Source organism: Lissotriton vulgaris, chromosome 9, assembly GCF_964263255.1.
Source record: "Lissotriton vulgaris chromosome 9, aLisVul1.2, whole genome shotgun sequence".
Classification (NCBI taxonomy): Eukaryota; Metazoa; Chordata; class Amphibia; order Caudata; family Salamandridae; genus Lissotriton; species Lissotriton vulgaris.
Window position 1 is genome coordinate 150,272,961 of NC_141697.1, and position 12,607 is coordinate 150,285,567.

Here is a 12,607-nt window from a genome sequence, read left to right on the forward strand (position 1 = left end):
AGAAGGTCGGAAAGAAGGTGGGGACCGAACAAATGCTTTGCATGCTGGTGAAGGACATGGCGAACATGAAGAAGCAGATGGCGGCAATGAATGGCACGGGTAGACCGAAGAAGGTCATCGGACCAGCATTGCCGGGAGTAGTCCCTGCCGGGAGAGGTAAAAGGGCCAGGAATAGGGCGGCAGGAGGGGAGGCCCCGGTGCCCGAGTCCCCTCCAGCGAGCCCGGTCAGTCCGGTGGAGGCCCCAGTTCCGATCCCGAACGCGGGACAGCCGATCCCTGTGGTAGTTACACCCGTTAGCGAGGGGGATATGCCTCCCGAACTGGCCGCCCAGTTGGCGACATGGTTGGGCAAGAACAATGAGAGTGGTGGGGCATCAGGGGACACGGCCGAAGAGGCCAGGTTAATAATGAAGCAGTTGCGGCAATCGAGAGATGCTGCGAAGGCACCTTGTCCCCTTGTTCCCCCGCAGGTTCCCTCGGAAAAGCCGGCGGCGAGCGTTGGAACGGCAGCAACAACAGATACAGCTACCGGTTCGGGTAAGCAGCCGTTGCCAATGGCGGGGATGGGATCGTTACCCTCAAGGAGGGAAAGGGTGGTGCAGCATATCCCGATGGATGTGAAAGAAAGGATCTGGGCTGATAAATATGTGAATATGTTTTCTCTGTTGACCGATCACTATGAGATAGAGCACGTTAAAAATCAGAAGGAGTTGTTACACCCGAGTGTATGGCGTGCAAAAATGGTGGGTTTCAGAGTGGATGAAACGATCTCTAATTGGGCCAGGGCCTTTGGCATGTTCACTGCAATCATGGGGGAACGTAGGCCTGAACTGTTGTCGGAATTAGCCTGTTATGAAACACGTATTATGGAATTTTATGAATCATACGAAGGCAATCAATGGATGTGTTATGATAACAAATTTCGTAAGGCCAAGGAGCACGACTCATCCCTGACGTGGGATTGTTTTGACTCCATTTCATGGCAGAAGCAGGGTATGCAGAGCACGGCGAAGTCGTCTTCTTTTGGCGGGAATGGGACAGAGTCTTCCCGACATTATTCGGCGGCGCCCTTTCGGGCAGGCGCCAACGGGGATCAGTACACAAAGAATAATGGGAACTCAGGTAAAAAAGGGGTCTGTTGGAGCTTTAACAGAGGCAAATGCACCAGGCCACAAGGGACATGCAAGTTCAGGCATGAGTGTGCGGGGTGCGGACAGTCTTCACACCCCGAGAGTTTGTGCAGAGCCAAGAATGGTGAGACAGGAGGTAGAGGAGGAGCCAAACAGGTCTAACATCGACCCAGGGGCACCATTACCTACTCCCGTTGACATCGTGGCATTGATCCCTTGGCTGAACGAATACCCTGATCATGTCTCCGCTGGGGTGTTGCGAGATGGTTTCTCATATGGTTTCCACATCCCGGCGGGGGATTTTCGGGGGGAAGCACAGTGTAAAAATCAACTATCTGTCCAACAAAATACGGCGGTGGTACAGGCAAAGATTGCAAGAGAGGTGACCCGAGGTCGGGTTGCGGGTCCGTATGTGAATCTGCCTGTTGTTAATTTTGTTTGTTCACCGTTGGGAGTAGTCCCCAAGAAGGACCCAGGTGAGTTTCGATTAATCCATAATTTGTCGGCTCCTAGGGGTCTTTCGGTGAACGATGCGATTGACCCGGGAGTTTGTTCGGTGCGGTACGCATCCTTTGATGAGGCCGTCGCCATGTTGAATCGCCTGGGGCCCGGGGCGCTGATGGCTAAATCAGATATCGAGTCAGCGTTCCGGTTGCTCCCGGTACACCCACACGATCAGCGTCTCTTAGGTTTTGTGTTTAAAGGACGCTACTATATGGATAAATGTATGCCGATGGGTTGCTCCATCTCTTGTGCGTATTTTGAGATGTTCAGTACTTTTTTGCAGTGGGCGTTCACCAGAGCCACGGGCTTTACGCAGGTTATGCATTACCTTGATGATTTTCTGTTTCTGGGGGCAGCTGGGGACACGGAATGTGCACAGGCTTTGAGGGAATTCTGTGATCTCATGAAACGTTTTGGCGTGCCACTGGCACCAGGCAAGACGGTAGGGCCATCTACTTCACTTGAGTTTCTGGGAATTGAGCTCGATTCTGTAGAGGAGTGCTTCCGTTTGCCCAAGGAGAAGGTAATGAAATTTAAAGCCTCACTTGAAATGTGCCTCGGCGAGAAAAAAGTAACTCTCCATCAGTTGCAACAAGCTGTGGGTCAGCTTAACTTTGCCCTTAGAGTGATACCGATGGCGCGCCCCTTTTCTCGCTCTATCGCACAAGCCATGGTGGGCCTCAAGGAAGGGCACCACCGCACACGACTGTCAGCAGAGGTTCGCCAGGATATGTGCATATGGCTGGCATTTCTGGCGGATTTCAACGGTCGCGTTGTGTGGAACAAACCGCCAGCTTCCTCCGAAGAGCTGGGGTTGTGGACCGACTCGGCAGGGAGTGTGGGCTTTGGCGCCATCTTTGGTAATCAATGGTCGGCACGAACATGGCCGGCGTGGTGGCACGATAGTAGGCTCACAGGTAACATTGGGTTTCTTGAGCTGTTCCCCATTCTGGTGGCATTGAAAACATGGCCAGAAGGGTTTCGTGATCGCACTGTGGTGTTCTGGTCTGATAATATGACCGTTGAATGTATCAATAATCAGGCAGCACGCTGCAAATGGATTTTGAGATTGCTGAAAGAAATTGTCCTGCTATGTATGAAACTAAACGTCCACTTTAGGGCAAGACACGTGCCTGGGGTACTGAACCAGGCGGCTGATGCGCTCTCTCGTTCCCACATGCAGGCCTTCCGGGGTTTTCTGCCCTCAGCGGACTTGGTGGCGGCACCATTTCCCGAAGCTCTCTGGTCTCTCGGTGCCCCGGATTACAAAACCTCGTGGGAGAGAGTCTAGCACCCAGGACAAAGAAGGCATATGAAGGGGCGTTCCGTTCCTATTGGGAATTTTTGGGTTCAGCTAGGGGGGAGCATTGGGGGCAGGAGGAGTATGTCCTGAAATTTCTGGTATCACTACATTAGGCAGGCCGATCACTGGCAACAGCCAATAGGCACAGGGCCGCCATTGCCTTCATGGCGCAGGCTCATGGCATCCAGGAACCCACATCGTCCTTTCTCGTAAGGAAGGCTCTGCGTGGGTGGCAACGCCTTGAGGGGCGTAGAGTGGATGAGAGGCACCCGATAGGTCTAGAAAGGTTGTCCCTGTTAATGTCCGTACTCCCTGCGACATGTTCATCTCAATCAGAGACAGTGCTGTTCCGGGCCGCTTTTGTATTAGCATTCCATGGGGCTATGCGGGTAAGCGAACTGGTAGCAAGGAATAAGCAGGATACGGGGGAGGTCTGTGTCGAGAACACATTCAGATAAGGGGTGACACAATTATAGTCACAATGGCCAGGTCCAAGACCGATCAGGGAGCCATCGGGGACAGTGTGGTAATCCAGCAGATCCCGGGATCTCCCATGTGCCCGGTAAAATGCGTGAAGGAGCATTTAGCGCAGAGGGCGGCATCATGGGGGGGGGAGCTTGCTGAGGCACACCGACGCCACCCCACTGACTAGATTTCAGTTTCAGCGGGTGTTAACAATGACAATCGCGGCAGCGGGCTTGGACCCGAGCAATTTTGGGACCCATTCCTTCCGGATAGGGGCTGCTACAGAGGCTACAGCCAGGGGTCTGAGTGTTGAAAAGGTGAAACAGTTGGGGCGTTGGTCCTCAAATTGTTATAAAAGGTATGTGCGATTGCACATGTTGTGAAGCTAATGTCATGCACTCACGCTTCTTGTCTTCTGTTTGGTTTTCAGTTTCGCGAGCAGGCTTTGCGGGGCGGACTGTGCAGTTGACCCGACACCTGGGGACCAGCGGTCAAAGATCACCGGCTGAGGGAAGAGTGGTGCGGGTCGTAGGCCACTCATACGTGAGGCGCGCCGCGGACGTATTCAAAGCAGGTGACATGATTCACGTGGCTGGGGAATACGGGTACAGGGTGACCTTCCACGGAAGGGGCGGGCTCTGTATTGACCAGTTTCAAGGTTTTATGGAGGGACTGTTAGGGCGGACAAGGTCACCGCCGTCTGTAATCATAGTGCATCTTGGGGGCAATGATTTGGTGACCATTGGTCGACGAGTACTGCTCGAGTTAATCTTATCCTCAGTAAGTTGGTTGGCGAGAAGGGTTACGGGGTGCACGATTGCATGGTCACACATGATTCCTCGGAAGGTGTGGCGGGGGGCCCTCTCTGTGTCAGCATTGAATCAATCAGTAAAGAAGGTTAATAACAAACTGGGTAGGTTGTTTCGTACAAGAAATTTGCATTGTGTTCCACATGGATGTATCAGGGGGGACCATATGTATCTGGAAGACGGGGTCCACTTGTCCCGGGAGGGAAATGTCTTACTCATAGGTGACTTCATAGCTTGGTTAATAAGTTTGTGTAGCCATGACCTTTAGTAGGAGTTTTGTGGGGGGTCCGGATAGCCGGTCAACTATCCGGCCTGTGGCGGTAAGGTCATGATCGGTGAGCAGTAATTGGAAGATCCCTAGAGGTGGGGCGCCACCCATTATGGATGGGAGCGCCCGGGGGGAGGTGGCCATTGGCCCCTCACACGGGGAGGCGGTACCCTCTAAGGATGGGGCCGCCGAAAGGGAAGGCGGTCAAGGCCCATCCCTGGGGAGGAGGGGCTACGGGCCCCTCCTGGGAATTTCCCGGGGCCAGGACATCCGCGACAGCGGATGTGGTAAGCAGTGTGGGGTGGGAGGGGGGTCTACGCTACCTTCTAGACACCTCACACGAGTCCTCGGATGACCACCAAGATGGCGTCGAGTAAATATGGGGCCCCCGTTAAGACAAGGGAAATTGGAAGTTGGCACAGAGGTACAGTCCTCTGTGCGCCCGCCCCTCACAAGTAAGGGGGGGAGATCTGGTATTAGGGATCTGACACCGGTTACGACCTTGCCGTTGGCCCGTAATGTTAGGATGTACAATTTGAATTTTGAGAAATGCATTTACAGGATGTTTTAGAATCGGCTAGGAGAACCTTTGTATTAGAGATATGTTAAGGTTAGCCAATAAACATCGTAATGTATAAATGAAATTGTACATGATATGAAACTGTTATTTTAATGTTTTAATTTTGTTTCATATTTTAATAAATACGGCTGGGAGGGTAACTCCCTCCCGCCTTCCAAAAGCTCAAGAATTGTTTCCGTCTTCCCATTCTTGGGGATCGTGTTGGGAGGGGGTGATGGGTATCCCGGCCATATGGAAAGGGGCGACCACTCGGTCCCCCCGAACGTATGGTCGGGTGCCCCGATCCCCCCCGGGAAACCATTTTGGGCGGGAGGCGTGTCTCGGCTGGTATGCCCGAAGTGGCGTAGCCGGGGCGCGCCTTTTCCCGCCCAAGAGGGGTTGTCCTAGACACCTACACCGTTGGACACGCCCCGTAGGCGGTTGGAGGAGGGTCCACGCCCTCCCGAGGAAGAATAAAAGGAGCAACAATCCAAGGAAGCATCCTCTTGTTCCCGTGCTTGGAAGGTGCACCCCCTCGTTGCACGTGAGCCCGAGACGGAACAAGGAGCCAATTTTGACCCACCCACCAGCCCCTGATGACAGCGATTTGTTGCAATAAAGTGGATTAACGAGAATTTTTATCTCTTTTCAGGTTGTTTCAAATAAAGTTTGCATTGTTTTGATGTGACAATAAAATGGTTACTGTTTTTAGGCGAAGTATTGCAGCTGAATTGAAAGAGCAGCGATTGCATAGTTTGAAGTTTATGTTAAAATGTCCATTATAACTGTTTATTCCGCCTCATTAGGTTAAAAAACTGTCGTATTTATTTTGGTCGGGCGGTAAGGTCATGATCGGTGAGCAGTAATTGGAAGATCCCTAGAGGTGGGGCGCCACCCATTATGGATGGGAGCGCCCGGGGGGAGGCGGCCATTGGCCCCTCACACGGGGAGGCGGTACCCTCTAAGGATGGGGCCGCCGAAAGGGAAGGCGGTCAAGGCCCCTCCCTGGGGAGGAGGGGCTACGGGCCCCTCCTGGGAATTTCCTGGGGCCAGGACATCCGCGACGGCGGATGTGGTAAGCAGTGTGGGGTGGGAGGGGGGTCTACGCTACCTTCTAGACACCTCACACGAGTCCTCGGACGACCACCAAGATGGCGTCGAGTAAATATACGGCCCCCGTTAAGACAAGGGAAATTGGAAGTTGGCACAGAGGTACAGTCCTCTGTGCGCCCGCCCCTCACAAGTAAGGGGGGATATCTGGTATTAGGGATCTGACACCGGTTACGACCTTGCCGTTGGCCCGTAATGTTAGGATGTACAATTTGAATTTTGAGAAATGCATTTACAGGATGTTTTAGAATCGGCTAGGAGAACCTTTGTATTAGAGATATGTTAAGGTTAGCCAATAAACATCGTAATGTGTAAATGAAATTGTACATGATATGAAACTGTTATTTTAATGTTTTATTTTTGTTTCATATTTTAATAAATACGGCCGGGAGGGTAACTCCCTCCCGCCTTCCAAAAGCTCAAGAATTGTTTCCGTCTTCCCATTCTTGGGGATCGTGTTGGGAGGGGGTGATGGGTATCCCGGCCATATAAGAGATTTACAGAGAAGTTGTAATTTGTCTTTACTGCTGTAAAGCTTTTATGCTTTAATATTTCTCTCAGGATACCACCAGGTTATACAGCGGGCCTAGCAAACTCATTTTGCAATATGTTGGACATATGAACTGAACAACACAAGTTCCAAACGCAACACCTGGATAGGATCTTCTGCACTCACTGTGAAGAATTCAGGGAATCGTGTCTTCATTTTAGATTTAAGTAGGACCACTTGTCAATAACATAACTAAAAATACAATTTCTGAATGAAATTGACAGCTATGAATCCCCTAGAGTACACCTTATCTGATATAGATATGAGCTCCCTACCACTTCCTAAAAGGAGACACTCAAGTTTTTTAATAGTACTCCAAGTGAAGGTCAGGCGGATGTCGACGATCTTTCATGTTTGCCTGAATTTCTCTTGAACATTTCCTATCATTCACAGTAACACTATGTGCAATCATCTGAGGCCCTACAAGTTTACAGAGAATTCTAGAATCAATTGTGATACTTTTGGAAAAGACAAAATCAAATTCTGACCACAATGTCAAAATTGTAAAAGAAATATTAAATTCTCTCACAATTTAAAATGGTTGCTCAGTCCTATTAGAAGAACAAAGTATGAACTGTCAAAATTAGCTTACAAATACAACGAAGGAAAGGAAATGTTATAAAAGGATCATGGTGACTCAAACAGGAAAAACAGGAACAGGGGAAAATAAGATGCAGGAAATCACTGACTTAGAGAATGTTTGTTCTCAATAATCAAAATGTAAAGGAAGAAAATGAAACACAATTAGAGTTGCAAGAAGGAAATCAGCAGAAGCAACTACATCACAAAAAGAACTGAACATGAGGAAAGAGAAAGGGAACAAACGTAGAATCCCAAAAAAGTGCAAATCGCATTGGATTCAATCAAAAAATATCAGGCATTGACCTCATTAAAATTAATGCAAATAATTATAATGGTATTGACTCCACAGCTACATCATAGTTAAAACTCTGGTTATGTAAACGTTGAGAGATTCACCAACACACGCTATAGAACACTCTGATGAAGGGCTACATCCTCAAGCACCAGAATTTAGGACTTTCATTCCTTAGACTATTGGAAAAATGGGTAATTTTTCAAAAACAACCATTGTAACTGACAACAACAATCTGAGTTTGGCAGATAAATATTGTAATTCCTATGGTTTCTCACCAATCATTTAAATTATAGACCTTTTTCCAAAATACCATGGCCCACTTAACAACAAAAAGATCTTTTGTATACAACACATGTACCCACAGCTGGAACCCTGCTGCTTAGCAGAAATAAAGTTAGTTTATTTTCTAAGCAAACTGGTTCTATAGGTCACGAGAGGTGAATTTTGGTCAAAATTGCAGCAACAATAATTTTACATGAATGTGATATTTTTCAAAAAGTGGTTTTAAAGCATACTCAATCCATACTAATATAATAAAGAGAGAGCCCAAACCTTTGAGGCGGGTAATCTCAGGAACCACAGCACCAATCACAACACCCAATACAGCGTTGGAAAGGGCAGTTGCAGCAGAAGGACATAGGCTATGCAGACGCCCACCATATACATTTAAAAGTTAAAAGAACTGTGCCAGCAAAGTAGTCCCTTGTGGGCGTGTCTGCGTTGTGTTGAGGGCGTGTGCTGGGGGCGTGATAAACGCTAGGGGCGTGTGGTACGATCTGCCCTTCATGCCATGTCTCATATCGTGTGCTAATCCCACCCAGCTCCCTTTAAATACCCCTGCACCCCATAATCATAACCCACCCTTACTCCGTAAAATACCCCAACACCCTTAAACACTAACCCATCTTAACCCTATAAATATACTCTGTACCCCAAAACCCAAACCTATCTCTAAACCCTAAAAACACCCCCGTACCCCAAAACCCAAACCTAGCCCTGAACCCTATAAATACCCCTGTACCTCAAAACCCAAACCTACCCCTAAACCCTAAAAATACCCCTGTACCCAAAACTCAATCCTAGCCCTGAACCCTAAAAATACCACTGAACCCCAAAACCCTAACCTAGCCCTGAACCCTAAAAATAACCCTGTACCCCAAAACCCAAACCTACCCCTGAACCTTAAAATACCCCTGTACCCCAAAACCCAAACCTAGCCCTGAACCCTTAAAATACCCCTGTACCCCAAAACCCAAATCTACCCCTGAAAATACCCCTATACCCCAAAACCCAAACCTAGCCCTGAACCCTAAAAATACCCCTGTACCCCAAAACCCATACCTATCCCTAAACCCTAAAGCTACCCCTGTACCCCATAACCCAAAACTATATCTGAACTCTTAAAATACCCAAACACCCCAAAACATATACCTCAGTACCACAAAACATATACCCCTATACCCATACTTACCTTATCCAAACATTTTTTTAAAAAAATGCTTTTACCCTTCATGCATTTACAAAAATTTCGTTGTAAATGTATGCGTGGTAAAAGCATATTAAATAATGCCATGCGTTATAATGGCATTGCGGAGTCATGGTACTTTCGTAATGAAAGTATGCGGAATGATGGAATGCGGAAAGAAAGTTGCGGAATAATAGGTGTTTATCCTCCCCCGGTAAGTACATTGGTGGCACGGCGGCCCACATCTCCAGCAACATACTCATATTTTTTCACCACCCATTTGAAAAATTCACAGGTCTCTCTCATTGATGGCCAGCACCGACATACACTTTTAGACACACCTCCCGCCACAAATTCTAGAATTGCAAACTTTAGAACTGGGGAGCTACGTTCGAATCTCGGCATCAGCTCAACATCCTGTGATTCCAGGCAAATCGCGTTGTCTCCCCGTGCCTACCACAAATGAATGTGTTCTTCTGTAATGTAAATTGTGCTCATGCCATGTTGTTGAGTTTACGCTATATAATATTGCAAGGAAAAATAAAGTAGAAAACTCGAGTTCATACACTACTGAACGCGCACTCTTAAGTGCCTCAGCAGTGCACTGTGAATCAGAGCGTTTCACAGGCCTGTCACAGATAAGAAATGCTATCAAAACGAAATCCTACAAAACAATATACTACTGGCCGGCAGCAATTCATACCCGGACAACGTCGGCGACGGGCTGCTAGTACAACATAAATTCCTAGTAGAAACATTTGTATTATTCTCTTCAACAGAAGCCAATTTTACATGGGGTTTCCAAATACAATGCTCATACAAGTGATGGAGGCAAAATAGGTGGTCGTGAGCAGTTGACCTTTGGAACATCAAATAATGAGATAGCTAGGCTCCCTGAAAACATAAATGGAAACAAGCTAAATAAGGTGTCCTATTATCTTTCTAACAATAAATAGCTTCCTATTTCTTGAAATTTATCAGGACTACGGGAAGAAAAAATTAACCACTTAGCAAGCCTAAATGCTTCAGTAGACTTGGTCTACAAAAAATTCAAAACAAGGTCCTATTATGTAATAGATAGTTCTGCTGAAATCCTAAGGGCATTCAAAGGGTATTTAGATATTTTACTATCAATCGATTACAATTGGGATTTTTATATTTTGACTTCCTTTTGCAAAAGTATACAATGTATTAGAATACATTTTTCAAAGTTGGAAAGGTCACAGAAAAATGATCTCTTCTTATTTTATTGTATACACTCCTTTAGGCCAGTAAAATAACTCCACATCAATTCAAATATTTGAGTACTTTGAAAACATATTCGATAAAAAGTTAATCCTACCGATAATATTGGTTGGCGACTTTAGGTTTAAAGTATTTTATTACATCATCGAAAAGGAGAAACAACACAGGTCAACAATTACGATTGTCTCGGTTAGAATAGTGCAATCAATTCGCCATAGAAGTGCGGTCTGTAGCTACAGTGATAGAAGACTAGCAGTTCTCAGGTCTATATATCAGGCGCACATGCGTGTGAGACAAGTCCATAAACCAACTCCCCCTTACCCAACTCCCCCCCTCCCTTCCCCATACCTAACCCCACCCCCCACCCTCCGTACCGTGCTATGGGTGCCCTACTTCTCCAACTTAGCAGTATGTCCATTCCCCCCGTCCTTCCTGTTCTCAGGAGTGCTTCATGTGGGCGGGCCGCCGGGGATGTCAGTCGTAGCAGCCTAAGGTATCTGGGACAAGTAATTTCCCTGAATTCTGACTGTAGCAAGGTATGAAAGGGCAACCACAACTCCTCGAACGTATCCACCTCTCCTGTCGCCATAAGGGACATCTTCTCCATCCCCAAGACATGCCACAACCTGTGCAGCCAGCCAACAGCAGTGGGAAGCGTGGTGGTGCGCCAATGAATGAGTATGTTCTGGATCGCCGAGCCCAATGCGATCGCTATTTGCCTGCCTTTCTTAGATTTCAGAGGATACATCAGGCCATTGGGCAGACCCAGCAGAACGTAGGCAGGGAAGCGCGGTAGTTCAATTTCAAAGCATCGGTCTATCTCCTCCAACACCTCCTCCCAATAGGGGCTTAGTAAAGGGCATTCCCATAGGACATGAGTAAGTGTTCCGACCTGCCCACAGTCTCGCCAACAGGTCTGTGGGATGTTGTGATTCATTTTGTGTAATCTTGCGGGAGTGTAGTACCAGTAGGTGGAAAGTTTTGTGAGCGTTTCGGTGAGCCCCGTGTGATAGGCGGAGTGTCGTGCCCGGTAGGAGATGTGATCCCAGTCAGTGTGGCTCAGTGACCTTCCAAGTTCCCGTTCCCAGCGCTCCCGACCGGGATTGTAGATGTGGGACGAAGGGGGTTGCAGGAGCTTATATAGGTCTGAGATGAGCTTGGCATCTGAGGAACGCATCACCAGCCATCGTTCGTAAGGCGTGAGTTTTCGATCAGCCAGTTCTCGCACCTGCGGTTGAAGCGCCCAGTGACGCACCTGCATATATCTCAAGCGTTCCGTTTCAGGCAGGTCAAATTCCCGTCGAAGGTCCTGGAAGGGCACGGCTCCCTCCGGGCCATACACGTGGAACAATGCGGAGTATCTAGTCATACGCCAGCGCGCAAAGGCTCCGGGTTCCATGCCGGGGCCGAAATCTGGGTTTCCTATTATCGGTGTGAACGGCGATGGAACGGTGGTGAGTTCGTGTTTACAGTTCACAGCATCCCATACCTGCAGCGGGACCCTCGTGACAAATGACGCATAAAGGTTGGGGGGGCGGTGGGGTCTACGCAAGAAAGGCACCTCTTGCAGCGTCCGACCCGCCATCGCCTGATCTTGAAACAACCAATGTTTGTCGGATTCCCACCTGCTCCACTCCACTAGGTATCGAAGTTGCGCCGCTTGAAAATATTTGGTCAGGTCCGGTATGCAGAGGCCACCGGATTCAGGTGACAGTGTGGCTAGAGTTCTTTTAAGTCTGGGTTTGCGGCCTTGCCATACAAAGCGCTCGATATCCGCCTGGGCCTGTCTAATCCACCCCTTAGGAGGCTGAATCGGCAGGGCCCGGAAGAGATACAGGACTTGCGGTAGGAGGGTCATTTTCACCGCGGCTATTCTGCCAAGCAGTGATAGCATCCCTTTGTCCCATCGGGCCAGTTCTTCCTTGATTTTCTTGCCCAAGGCCGTGTAGTTGGCCGACACCATAGCAGGAAGGGAGGGTGCCAGAAGGATGCCAAATAGGGCACCAAATCCCTCGACCAGCTCATGGGGAAGAGCCTCTGTAATTCGGTTCTCGTGGTGAGAAATAGCGCCGCCGACTTCCCCAAGTTCATTTTGAAGCCCGCCACCCTGGCGAAGCTATCCAGCTCAGCGATGCACGCAGGGAGGGACTTTCCAGGATCATCTAGTGTTAAAATTACATCATCTGCATAGAGACTAAGAGTGTGCACAAACTCCCCCATTCGGATGCCTGTCACTGCAGGGTTACGACGAATCCTCTGAGCAAACGGCTCCATATAAAGGGCGAAGAGAAGTGGCGATATTGGGCACCCTTGCCTGGTGCC